The sequence below is a fragment of the Aulostomus chinensis genome, chromosome 17 (genome assembly GCF_037954235.1).
Source record: "Aulostomus chinensis isolate RoL2024-O1b breed Wild chromosome 17, RoL_Achi_v1.0, whole genome shotgun sequence".
Taxonomy (NCBI): domain Eukaryota; kingdom Metazoa; phylum Chordata; class Actinopteri; order Syngnathiformes; family Aulostomidae; genus Aulostomus; species Aulostomus chinensis.
The window spans coordinates 19,652,452-19,666,049 of record NC_141336.1 but is presented as its reverse complement, the minus strand read 5'-3'; the positions used below and the strand labels follow the sequence as shown (position 1 = coordinate 19,666,049).

At 41.2% G+C, this 13,598-nt stretch overlaps 1 protein-coding gene across 2 annotated transcripts in view; it reads right to left on the bottom strand.

Annotated features, from left to right (window-relative positions):
• The window catches only part of LOC147246677 (latent-transforming growth factor beta-binding protein 2-like), an 89,499-nt gene that overhangs the window by 57,539 nt on the left and 18,362 nt on the right, over nucleotides 1-13,598 (bottom strand). The gene's annotated exons all lie outside the window — the stretch shown is intronic.

Sequence of the window (13,598 nt, the reverse complement as noted above, 5' to 3'; positions counted from 1 at the left end):
ACAATATAACCTGTCCAACACCAAAGGAGAGGAGGAGCATCCAGGGCATTAAAAACCATGAATTCCTCCAAAGATGACAAAACAGAGCAGAAAGGAAGTGAATTTTGGACCTAACATTCGAGGAGTGATTCAAATTTTTTGGAAATATGTTTATCTATTTAGATGAAAAGATTGACATCACTCTAATAACTGACAGAGCTAAAGCCAAAAGGAGGCTAGCTTTGTTTAAAGATGGGAACACACCTGGCTTAGTTTTCCAAAATTCTAAAACTGTTTGTTTCTTCAATCTGTCCACATCAATTTGCAATTTTACATGTCGCAACGATTTCTTGATAAACGTAAGAACATGGCCGCACCTAGCACTTCTACACTATGTAGCATCTATTGCACTACTTGTACTGTATTTCAAGCTCATGACAACAATATGCAAGTCATTGTACCTGGTTCTTGTTCACGACTAAAGCACAACTCCAACCACAAAAACAAGAGACCTCCTAATAGTGTGCTTTCCATGCAGACATATGCTATTAGTATCTGGCAGGCTAGCAGTCTCCTTTGCTTCCACACTTCATTCAAAGAGAGGCTAGTCGCTAGTTGGCTGTAGCTCCACTTAGCTTACAAACATAGCTGTAAAATCCTGTAGTTGAACTCTTGGAAAATAATGGAATATTCAAGAAAATATTATGAATTATTAAATACAGCAACAGCTAATATTATGAGCACAAACGATGTTGAAATTATGAAGCCAAATCACATTTTATCATTTTGACAGTTTGATTATATTCAAGACGCACACACACTTGCACAAAGCGGAAAGGCTAAATGAGTTTACGACATGATATTTATTTTTTCATGCTCACAACATGTGCTCCAGACTATACTCAAAGAGAAATTTCTTATGTGCTGATAAATCCCAGTCCAAACACTTGATCAAAGCTTCAGTTTATAACTGATAGCAAAGGAGGCCTCCAACTAAGACATCATCACATGAGCCTCACATTTGCGGAAATGACAAATCACAGCAGTAGCCAAGAATCTACACTGAGCATGAACCAACACTGTAAAGCTTCCAATGCTTTGCTGCAAAAGCATTACTTGGCATTGAGTTGCAGTATATCTTTGAACGTGTGGTATTACAGCAGGCGAATATTGGCTCTCTTGAAGACATGACAGGCAGAATGAATGGCAGTTCCAGACACGCCTCTTGACCCAGTTGAGCTGGATGAGGAGACCGTTTCTGGAGCTAAAACAGCCCGCAGTCAAGCACTGTGAAAACACAATCCAGCTCCAAGAACTGGAAAACTGTCAAAAAAGGCTACAAACCCTCTGATCTCTGAGCTTCTGCTGATGCCGTACATAACGACGCTGGGAATAGTACCCGGTGAATTACAGTGCCAAGCATAAAGGGGAGCACCACTTCTCGTCATCTCAGTGGCGTACTCCAGGAAAAAAAGAGGAGATAGATGGGAATGTTCAGGATTTATCCAGTTCTCCTCAGACACACACACAGTGACCCAGATCCTAAAGAATTGTTTACATCTTTAACTATCTCTGTAGCCTGTTCTGCATGACGAGTCCAAAAAGTGTTTATGTGAAACACTGCGTGGTAACGTATGGGCCACAGCTGATTCCCTTACTCACAGCTCAGTCTAGGGGCTTTTTTGACAGTCTGGTCCTCCAAATTTCCATCCATCCATTTTCTATACCGCATATCCGTTAAGGGTTGCGTGGGAAGGGGGGGGGGGGTGCTGGAGCCTATCCCAGCTGACATCGGGTGAGAGCTGGAGTTCATCCTGGACGGTTCGCCAGTCCGTTGCAGGGCCAGGGCAGGGGTCAGTATCTTGCTCAAGGATACTTTGACACAGTCACTAGGGGAAGTGAGGATCAAACCAGCAACCCTTTGGTTGCTAGACGGCCACTCTACCTCTGAGCTATGCTGCCTCTAAATTTCCACATGAAATAAAGCTTTTTGTCAGTTACTACAAAAGCATTTCAGACAGAGAGCCTAGTTTACGCTGCAGTAAAGCTTGGAAAGAGGTACAGTATAATGCAGTAAAAGGTTTTCCTCGGTCCTCCCAGCCCTGGAAGCTTAGCACAAGTCTACCTTGGCAAAATTCTTTCTCATTTTGATCTGTTTGAGAATATCCAAGTCTGAACTCACATCTAAGGGTTTGGATTGTGGGTTTATGAGAGCTAATGCAGAATATAGAGTGATATGAAGAGCTCATCTGGATGTTGAACAAGTGTCTGGCATGAACTTCCCAGTATGACTCACATCACTTAACCTGAAAGGTCCCAGCTTTGTCTCTTTGCCCCATCACAGTTCATCTTTGTGACAAACCTCCATCCATCAGGAGGTCTCTGACCAGTCAATACAAGTTTTTGTATCCCACTCAGGAAAATTGAGTCATTACTCTTAATAAACAATGTTTAAATGTTCCATTTACCTCTTTCCTACAAGGTGCCTGTGCCAACAACCCTTGTTACATAAGGGCTGTACACAATTAGAGCAATTTGTGGGCTACTTGGTAAACAGGGAAGTAAATGATGATCATCACAGCCCAAGTGTAAATCAAAATTTACACACATTCATCTCATTCAGAGAAAGCATTTAAGACTATTGTTCATTTCCCAGCCTGTGCTCATATATGCAGATCATCAATCTAACTGGAGGAAACAGCAGAAATCGAGCAAAAATTGTGTAAACAGCAGCTGAAACAATGAAAACTCTGTACTGCTCAACCCTACTGGCAACAAGGGAAGAAAAGATTTATGATTGTATTTGGGGCATGCACTTTTTCTACTAAAGAAGGCGCACTGAGAGCTATTACAAACCGTTTTGGAAGCAACAAAGCAAATCAACCCTGTTCCATTGCTTTAAGTTTTTTCTACTGAGTGGCAAAACAGTTACAAAGTTTAGATGCAAAAGGTATTCATAAAAAAAAAGATAAATAAAGAGTTTATGTACGTTGTTTTTGGGAAGCACCTTTGAGTGAAGAGAGATAATCTGTAGTTTAGAAGGGTTGTGCTATTCAGAAAAGGGCTCTAAAGCAGGTGGCGCTCAACACACTTGCAGAAGAGGCAAGAAAGTGCAGACTAGTCCCATGAGCTGCTTTTCAAGAACATTACTGAAGACATACACACTTGACTCTTGTTCTTGTTTTCTATTCAGACTCGAACAGTGTTATGAATCCCTGCGATGTCCAAAACGTTAACATCAATGTTGCTAAGAGGAGAGAAAACATTCCAGACTAGCTGTGAAGATGCTATCACAGGTTGATGGAGAGCCCTGTTGCCAAGTATGACATGCTTTGCTCAGAATTTGATATAGCACAAAGTCTGCTTTTATATCTGATATTTGATAAGAAATTAATTACTAACAGGAGATTGTATGTTTTATATGCTTTTACTAAGAGAAGGTGTGGTTGTTTTCCCATATTTGACGGAGCACACAGGCAAAGGGGAAAGTTTAATTCAGAATTGGTCTGTTTTAACGATCTTTGGTATATTTTAGGAGGTGGAAGACGTTTCTGTGGGCTGTGAGAAAGTTAATTTTTTTTTTTTTTTTTTTTTTACCCACACAGGCAGTGTAGCAAACCATCTGTGCCACCAGTGGTCAAACCCCATTGTGGTCACCCTTCTCATTTCTCAGGCTTAATGCAGAACACCCTCGCCCCTTCATCATTCATCACTGAGGTCCCTGTGTGATTCTTTCAATAAAACACTGAGGTTTGATCCTAAACATGCACCAATAAATATAATATTATCCAACGCCAAGAGCATTTTCCTCATACTGTTGTTGTGTGTTCCACATAGCAACATGGTCATGTAAAGACGTCGCGGTCAAGTTTGTGTTCACTGGAAATTCAAAAATAACTCAACACCAAGCTCTGTTACAGTGAAGTTTTAACCTTAAATTATAGCCCTTTGTGCATGTTTAATCTCTGGTAGTAAAGAATCTTGGCTTCGTTCACAGCTTGTTGTGCAAGGTAATCCTGCATTCAAGAAGCTTGCCTGTCGATGTAACATAACACTGTTATAACTCATTAAGCTCAAGCCATTTATGTTGTTTTAGGAGAGTGATTCAGTATTCTAATTCTCTTGCCGAGAATTTGATGAGAAGATTGATTGACATGCCTGTGTGGTAAATGAAGTTATGGATGGGTCAGGCAACACAACCCATTGCTGAGTGTTGTATGAACACAGAGGAAATAGATGGATATGGCTAGAGTGGTGCTTTCCAAAGGTAACAAAATCCTCCTCCCATCACCAAGCTGAACATATATTTACCTTGTTCTCACCCGTGTCTGTTAGTTTGTTTGTCTGTCTGTCAGCCAGCAGGATTACGCAAAAACTACCAGGCCTGTTTTCATGAAACTTGCTGGAAGGGTGGAGCATGGACCAAGGAAGAATACATGACATTTTAGGGCAATTCATTTAAATCGGTGGGAAAAACTGCTTTTTTTTCACATTGGCTTTGGCATTTCCTCTACAGAGTGGTCTTCTGGTTCATATCCTCCTTCCATGTAAAAAACTAAATATAAAAAAGAGACATTTAAATTATGTGCCAGATTATTTTATGTTTTACTAATAGTTAAACAAATTAGATAGTTGGTTGAGTTTTCTTTGCTTGAGTAGAGCCAGGCTACCTATTTATTTCCTGTTTCCAGGCACTATGCCAACCTTAGGGCTGGTTTACACCACAAAAAGAACTGACATGTTGTCTGACTATAGAGGACAAATGTGTTAATAGATATTCCGTATGCTCACCATCAAAAGTGAAAAGCTGGCGATCATGCACTTGGGTGAGTGGGATTGTTTTCTCCTAACCAAAGAAGTATATTCCCAAAAATGGTGAACTAAATTGCTTTAAAACATCATTGCAGAATAGACCAAAGGAAGACAAATAATGCCGTGTACACACACACACACACACACACACACACACACACACACACACACACACACACACACATATATATATATATACACACACATATATATATATATATATATATATATATATATATATATGTACACATTCCATTTCCTACAATATATAGATGTGCACAACTCAAGCTATGGTGACACAGAAGAGTAAACAGGTACATCTCATCACAGCATTTCGTGACATCAACCACAAACTTCTTCTTCAGAAAAGGATCCAACTCCAGGCCACATGCTGGAGGGACTGATATTCAGCAACTGTGAACTGACATGTTATGAATGCCAGAGTGAAATGAATTAGCACAAGACTGCTAAGAGCTAAACCCTCCCCATGGTCCAAAGTAGTCCTCAGGATCCAGGATCATTTGTTCCTCTTCTTCCACTAAATGTCATCAATATCCACCCATTAATTTTTGAAAATTCCTGCTCAGCAACAAACGCACGCCTGTGATCATATGATCCCCTTGGCGGAGGTAACCAACAACTGACCTTATCCTTGGAAGAATGAAAAGTGACTGAACGGCATCACATGCCTGTGCTCAGTGATTTTTGACTGCATGCTCCTTGGAAACTTATTTCAACATGGAAGGTAGTGCCAGTAGTCAAATGTGTGTCCCATAGTATAAACTAGGAACAGAAAGAGACTCTTTTCTCCTGAAACAAGGACAAGTTCTTCTGATATACGTGGCTGGATAAGGCCAAACATCAGTGAGCAATTAAGGCCCAGTCTTTGATAACATCTTTGGTCATTATGACTTGGATAATTGTGGGTCCTGGCAGAATATTTCCCCTTGTGAAAATCTGGGTGTGTCTGAGAGCTTATCGCACCAGCCACGGAGGCTGGATTAAATCATGTTCTCTCTGTCTGGACAGCCTTCCAGGAATCCCGCTAGTAGCAGCCAGGGCCTGGGTGAAATGAATTACTGTGGGTTTGGATTGATTCAGAAAGTTTTTTTTCTCCCCCCTCGGGGGACGAGGCTTATATTAGAGCAACAAATGGATGTAGTTCAGAATGGAAAGCAGCAAAGGTTCCTGAGAAATTTGTTTAGCGAGGACTGTTATTTGGATCGACCAAAGTGCTACACAGACAAATGAAGAGATGAAATTCCACTTAATTTCAAAGGTATAACTTCCCCCCTTCTCCATGCTTGGAAATAGAGTTGTTGTAAATTTGACCTCATTGAGGTTTTCAGACATTACATGAACAAAACATATGACTTCTCCCATCTACTAAATTACAAGCCAAAAGCTGTGAAATAAACAGCTCTTTTCATCTCAAGGGGGTCAAAAGAATCACCAAACTCTCTGTTTCCACCTTAAGCACTTATACATTTAGATTTTCAAGCTATAGGAAATCCAGAGAGCTCTTATTCTGGCTGGAAACAGAGCTTTGTGGTTATTGTGGTTCAGGGACCGGAACCAACAAGCCTGGAGACACTGTGAGCTGAGAGGCCATTCAATACTCTGCAGTCTATTGTATTTACTCTGATCATTCACTTAGTAAAATGCCACAAGACAGGTCAGCAGGAAGAGCCAATGCTGACTAAGACTATGCCTACGCAGGCCAGTGTTTTATGTCAGACTGCTCTGACAAAACGCCAAAATGGGTTTCCAATCAGGAGCGGGTTGAGGGAAGCTTTGAATAAGCCTGTAATACCGGTTTGAAAAGCAATAAAACTACCAGAGGTTTACTGGGAACATGAGGCTAGAAATTTTTGGCCGCATCAACCATTTAATTGTATGATAATACAGTATGTTGCACTGTCGATGCAGGGCCCTTGGAATTATCCCCATATCTGGTAGATTGATAGGGTCTCCATCTGCCTCAGCTCCGGCGCTGGATGCCGGAGTGCATTCTAGGATAGGCATCCTTCTTCCGATATAACTCCCGCGCAGACTTTATCCCTCTGACAGCTGCATCTGCACAGGCCTGTCTGATGAGAAGGATTTGGCTAACGAGACTGGGCCTGAACTGCAGCACAGTGAATGTGTTTCAGACAGGGCTTTGGAGAGTTGGGATGGAGAGAGAGAGAGAGAATGACTATCTGTCCCATGCTGAGCGCTGAGTTCTCTGTAGTCCTTTGTTCCCACTGGCCTAGCAGGAAGCCAAAGACTCATGGGACACTTAGTAGACAGAAACACACCAGCTACTCCTAGCCTGGCATAGTCAATATTATTGTGAGGTAACAGTCCACAAGTTCAAAAATTGAAAGTACATTTAAGCTGACTTCCACATGCATGTTACACAAAAATGAAACAACGAAGAGGTCACCTGAGGACAGGGTGGCCTCCACAGCTGAGTCTGCAGTCACGCCATTTTGATTTTACACCCACAGTAGCAGATGCACACAATATCCCCCTCAAACACACACATGCCACAAAAGCATGGCAGAGGACGTCCAGCCGTGCTCCGGAAAGCCGTGTCCCATTCATATCACAAGTGAAAATGCTCACAGGGGAGTGAGATCAGGGCAAAGGTCAGGTTTGTAGCATCAGCATGCAAGACAAAACCGCCTGCAGTCCACACGAAGAGAGACAATTAACTTGACCCCATTCAAGTTCATGGCCACTCTACCCACGCAACTCTATATAAGAGGGCAGATAGAGCCTATAGAGAGCAGCACGTACAGCCAGTGGGAGCTACCCTGTTTACCCCTCGACCTTTGCCCAACTCCCCATCTGCAGGCCTCATCTACTTTGGCAGTGGGGAGACAAGAGAATTATTCTGGACGTGTTCCTCTTTGGTCCTTTGTTCCTCTTTCAGGTGGTAGAGTAAGAACACTTTTCCATTTTTTGAATGTTTAGATAAAGTCTCAAGAACATGCAAATGTCACTGCATCACATTTCCTCCTATACGTCTCCATATGCTCATTTCCACACATCTCCTCCTCTGATCTGAGCTCTTTTCAGCATTATATTTATCTGAGCTTACGTAAACGTCGACATTTAGTAGCCCTAGCTCAGAAACAATATGCTTTGTTTCAGCCGTGATTGTTGGAAAAGCAGAAAGAAACTCTAAGGAGGCATAGAACCTACCATCGCCTACAGAAGCATTTGGACGGCTATTTGGGATGTGATGCACAAGTACAAGGCTTTTTTTGGTACCCAGTTGTATTCCTTAGTGTTATTGGTCACAGTCCACACATTTTATGAATGCCTGTTAAGACTTACAAGTGATAACATGAGATTTTCACAAGATACCGTGCTACACTTACAGAAGACTAATTTTGCCCCAAGGACTTCTGTCAGAAAAGTGCAGTTATGAGCAATGTTATAACGCGATAACATTTTATTCCATTGAAGCTTTGTGTCTCCAAGTTGAAATTCTTCTGATCACAAACTACTGTCCCAAGAAGGCTAGTAATGACAGTAAAACAATATTTCCATACAGGTGCCGAGGTGCTCCACAGGATTTTGACAGCAGCCCCCGTCTGTGCTGCTGGTGCGGTTTGTCTAGAGTCGGAGTGAAAGCACCCAGTGATCCATGATTAACATGGAGAACTCCCACTATGACCACAGTTTCCTCTGAGAAATGGCTGTGTGGTTATGTGCAAAGCCTTGAATCAACAACCCACACAACCACCAGGCCTATTAGTCACCAGGCGAACGGTGGGGCAGATAAAAGCACAACAGTTCACGGAGAGACACTCATCAACCTCTTAACGGTCATTCAGGTAACTGGGCGTTTCAGCTTTTCTTCAACATCTCAAGACTTTACTGGGTGTGACCAAATTTGTAATCATCACTGGAGTAATTTTGCTACATTTTTCACAGCAATTTGCTTTTCTAAGCATTGGGCCAAGATACTGATGAATCCAAATTTAATTTTGAAACATTTCAAATAACAAACCAGCTGTGAAATTGGGAAACACAGATCCAACTTTCTCTTCTGGTCCAGTTGAAATGCTCACTCAGGGCACCTTATTGTATAACAAATCTATGCATTGTTTCACCAGATACCTTACTTTGTGAACATATCTGTGTTCACAAAACGTGAGGGCAGCAATAGTCACAAAAAGAGTACTTTGCCATTCAAGCACTCACAAATTGTTGTTCCGAGCTCTCTCAAAAGACATTTCTTCTCCCTCGTTTATCACTGCTTTGTGACTTCGAAATGAAAACAGAGCCAACCATGTATATTTAGGTTGATGCTATAGGCGGCTGATGGCCAACAGCTGGAAAACGGTCCAAAAACATCAGTTTACAAGCACTCAGATGCGATGTCCGGTATAATCCGTGTTTTGTCTGTCCAGCTGTAGTCCAAAAGAAGTAATGCAGTGGAGAAAAATATATATATTCATGACCTCAAGATATATATTTGTGAGTGGAAGGCATAATGCACTTGTAGGCTATTGTGACCTGCTGTAGTTAAATCAAAGTAACTGACAGCACTGTGAAAAAGAACTGCATTTAATGTAAAATGGTACTGGATTTGTTGATTAAAGTTAATATCTCTGCAGCTGATGAGTTTATTTATTTATCATCAGCTCTAAGACCCATTATCTCCATAGCTGTGTTGTCCAGGTAGGTGCTGTTAGCCCGCTTTTTTCACTCTGATTATGTTATGGACCAGGGAGAGACGACCTTTACTGTACTCACATCCTGCTTTGCCCTGCTCTGTTTCCTGCAGAGGACTGATGGGGGTGTGGAGTTGATACAAAGGTCTCATGGGAGGTGCTGAATATGTCGTCTATGGGTTATCACACTTCCAGGTTTGCCAGGAGTGTTCACTACTGGCCCTGACCTTCCTACTGGGAGCTGGCACACCAGTTGTGACCTACAGGATCTTGTGCTGACAGAAACATGTCTTTCACGATAGCTGGGTGTAGCACGCACTGTAAAGCTCCATATAGGATATACCTATTGTATAGTGGCATGCAAGCTTTTTTCAATAGACTGACTCAGAGAGAAAGTGAGCGAATTAAAGACGGTTTGTAAATAAAATACACTTTAGCACAACATCCATTCAGTAGCACTTTTGGAGATTTTCATACAGTAATAATGTAGTGAACTACAAGAGGCACATGTTGCAGAACTCCAGTTGTGTTGTGCAACATGTGCCCTTGACCCGCTACCTATTAAGTTACTCTAAAAGTTTTCAGCTGCTTGGTAGATATTGTCCTTGAGATTGTTAATACCTCCTTACTTTCTGGAATATTTCCCACCACTCTAAAGAATGCTGTAACAGCACACAGTTGTAAAAAAAAAAAGTAACCTTGACCCCACTCCGCTTGTGAGAATTGTAAACCAATCTTCCATTCCTGGAGGGGGAAAAAAAATAGAAAATGTTGTTTAGCATTCTGGATTTATAGAGAACCACAGTATGGAAACTACCAAGATGAGAGCTAATGATGTTAAAATTAGTTCAGACAACCATAAAGCGCTGGGTTCCGCTGTGAATCATTGGTCTGATTAGGATTGAGAAACAGCTGCTGAATGGGCAGCTCACTACATATTTGGGTCTGGATATTCTTTTTTTTTAAATTCATTCTCAAATATTAGTCATGTGTTTATGTAAAGTAATCATTTAAACACCCTAATAGTGACTCTAGAAATCCTGCGTGTTCCCTTATCGGGTGAACAGTTCACTAAAGCTCGATGGACCAAAAAAAAAAAAAAAAATCGAGGCACATGAGTTTTCATGCTTGCCTGTTGGAAACTGAGTTGAGCATCATCTTCACTGAGTTGTTGACAAACCTCTTAAAGTCGACCGCAGACACTACACTTTCCCTGTCTGCCGCCTGCTGACATGTGCACACAGTGGGGTTTCAAATCCCTGAAACAGAGCTGACTCGACAGTGCAAAGTGAGGCCAAGTATGTCTTCTAGACTACACGCTGGCCTACACAGTCACCTTACCTTCTTCAGCTAGACAGATCACTTTCTCCCTACGATTGTTGTTTTCACTTAGTGTCATTTTTTGGTCTCTCCCTGCTTGTCTGTCTCATTCCTTCCCCAAACTATTTCTTGTTCTTGGCGTTACTTGACAAGCTGGGTCAATAACAGGGTGCTGCTGACATAAAAAGCCAAATCCGATCCAAGACAGACATATATAATACCTCACACCTTCACTGGTAGGAAGAAATTAAAGGAAACTAGCTGGGTGCTGCATGTAGAGGGAGGACGTTTCTTCCTGGGGTTATAAGTAGAAGTCCACTCCAATGTGATCTATGTGAACCCGAGCGTCTGTCCGCCCCACTCCTCTTCCTACTCCTTAATTGAGCCTTGGCACTGGTGCTGTCTCGCTATCTCATTCTGTGACCTCATGTTGCTCGTGCTTTCCTGGCTTTAGGAGAGTGGAACTTCAGCCTGATATATGAAACCAAGCTCTGCATCCACCACTACTCAAGGGGGAACACTGTTCCACCCCTTATAGATGATTCTGGACCAAGAAAAAGCAGAACATTTGCTGCAGTCCTGAGCCTCAATGTGCATTACGCAAGCACTCGCTAAAGCTTACTGGAAGTACCAATGAAGAGAGTACTCTAATGACTGCTGGATTAAAGTTTAAATAAAGACAATTACGAATTTTGGCAGATATTTTCATTCTGCCATTTTGAAGAAGTTTACTAAATTACACCTATTAATGACTGAATTAGTGTGAGCTGTACACTTGAAACAAAAAAATCAAGAAAATGGAAATTCCTCAGGTTGAACTCAACAGCATTTCTTACAGTTAGTCAGCTTCAGCACAGTGACAAGAGTGAACAGTCACATGCGGGGCACGTGTGACTCAGGACCACTGTCTGTTTCCTACAGTGTTCAATCTGCAGCCTCATTTCTATTTCTCCCAGATCTATGACTCAGGACACAAAAATGTGTGAGCCAAGAACAAAGGGAACATATGCAAAACAACTGTGCAGACGGCTTGAATTGATAAGATTTACTATGACTCCAAGATCATTGTTTTGGGAAGAAGGATGTGCAAATATTCTTTCATGAGCCAGCTGCCAAACTATTTAGCAAAATTTAATTGAGCTACCATATAGATAGCGACGCCAGCATAATCCATAACACCAGCGGAAGCACAAAATGACATGAGAAGCTCACTGTCACACCTGAGGTACACTGCGGCTGTCCACAACGCGCAACATCAACATAAAGTTGTTGTTTTTTTAACTGCTCCCCCCGGCTCTGTTTGTTCTGGCTTCCCCGCAGCACAAATTGAGTCGGTTGTGTGGAATTTCTGCTTTTACTAATGTCTGGAGGAACATGTCATTGTGAAAACAGAAAAATAAAAATAGACCAGCCGTGCTAAAAATAGAAATCTCCTGACTAACAGTTTCGCTGCTCCCAATTGATTTGATGAATACTGACAACCGCAACCGACACTCCAATCATGTGTCGCAGAAAAACCCAGCGTGTTTCAGGCCTTAGCATGAGGCTTCGTTTTCACACGCGCAACTCCATAAAAACACTACAGGCTACCAGTAAGCTGAGTAACAGGCTTTTCACTATCTCTGCATCTATGAGGTGATCCGAGTGGATATTCCACACGTCTAGGTGTCAAAAAAATACATAAAATTAGCCTTGGGGAAATTGTATGACATTACCAACCCCAGATGTCTGTGTGTGGAAGCAATGCATGAGAAGCAGCATAAAAGTCAGCTGTAATTGGGAATATATAAGGTTGAAGAAAAAATACCAAGACAACAAACTAGCCAAAACAAATTATGGCAGTCAAACTGACCAAAGAAGCAATAGTTTTGGGTCCAAAATTCAGAACAATCTGACAAGATAAATCTGAACCTGAACAAAAAAGTATTCCCAGAAACAATTACTCCTTCAACATCCTAGATCAAGAATAGATCCAGCCATGGTAGAGTGATTTATCAGACCAAAAATATTATTTCCACTAAAACAGTCATACATTCAAGCCAAGAAACTAATAGGCCAGTCTGATTAGCACTCTTTGGAGAATTCATTGAATGTACATTCAACAGCATTTGGCTGAGTAATTATTAGTTGGATGCATTATAGTCACAGTCATTCCAATAAATCAAAGAACAAACATTCAAAGCCTAAGAAAATATAATCATCCTACTCTATTTTCATAGTGCAAATAGCATACTTATGTCTGGAAACTTATATTTTCCTTCATTTAACAGATTTGCTTTAATGCTTTCAGGTTTGGCAGCAAATGTTTACTTGTTTCACTGGATATTTGTTTTATTTAGTGAGCATTTATGTTTTAAAATGCGAATCCATGCATTGAGTCTGGCTTATCGCAGCAGTAAACACAAGTAGCGCTGAACGTGATTGTATTGAACTACTGTTTGTTTAAGATCTTTCCTAAATGTATAATAGGGTCTGGTGAGCCTGCTGTATGATGGTACTGTTAGTTTACTGTCACTGAAAAACCGCAGCATACAGATATTGAGGTATAGCAAACTTTATACTCCTCAATAGCATGGGCATCAAAAAAGGGTGAGATATAGCGTCACACAAACAGACGACCTCAGAAAATTTGCTTTTTCTAAATGAAATGAAACAAAGCACAGACGGTCAATGTATCAGCTGACTTCTGTCATTTAAAGTATTGAAACTAAGCTAACATTACATAAGCAACCAAAAATAAACTAGCTGTATTAAAGTCAGATTCAGTAATATAAATTGTTAAGTATTTGTTTAACACCACAATCACCTGTGCTA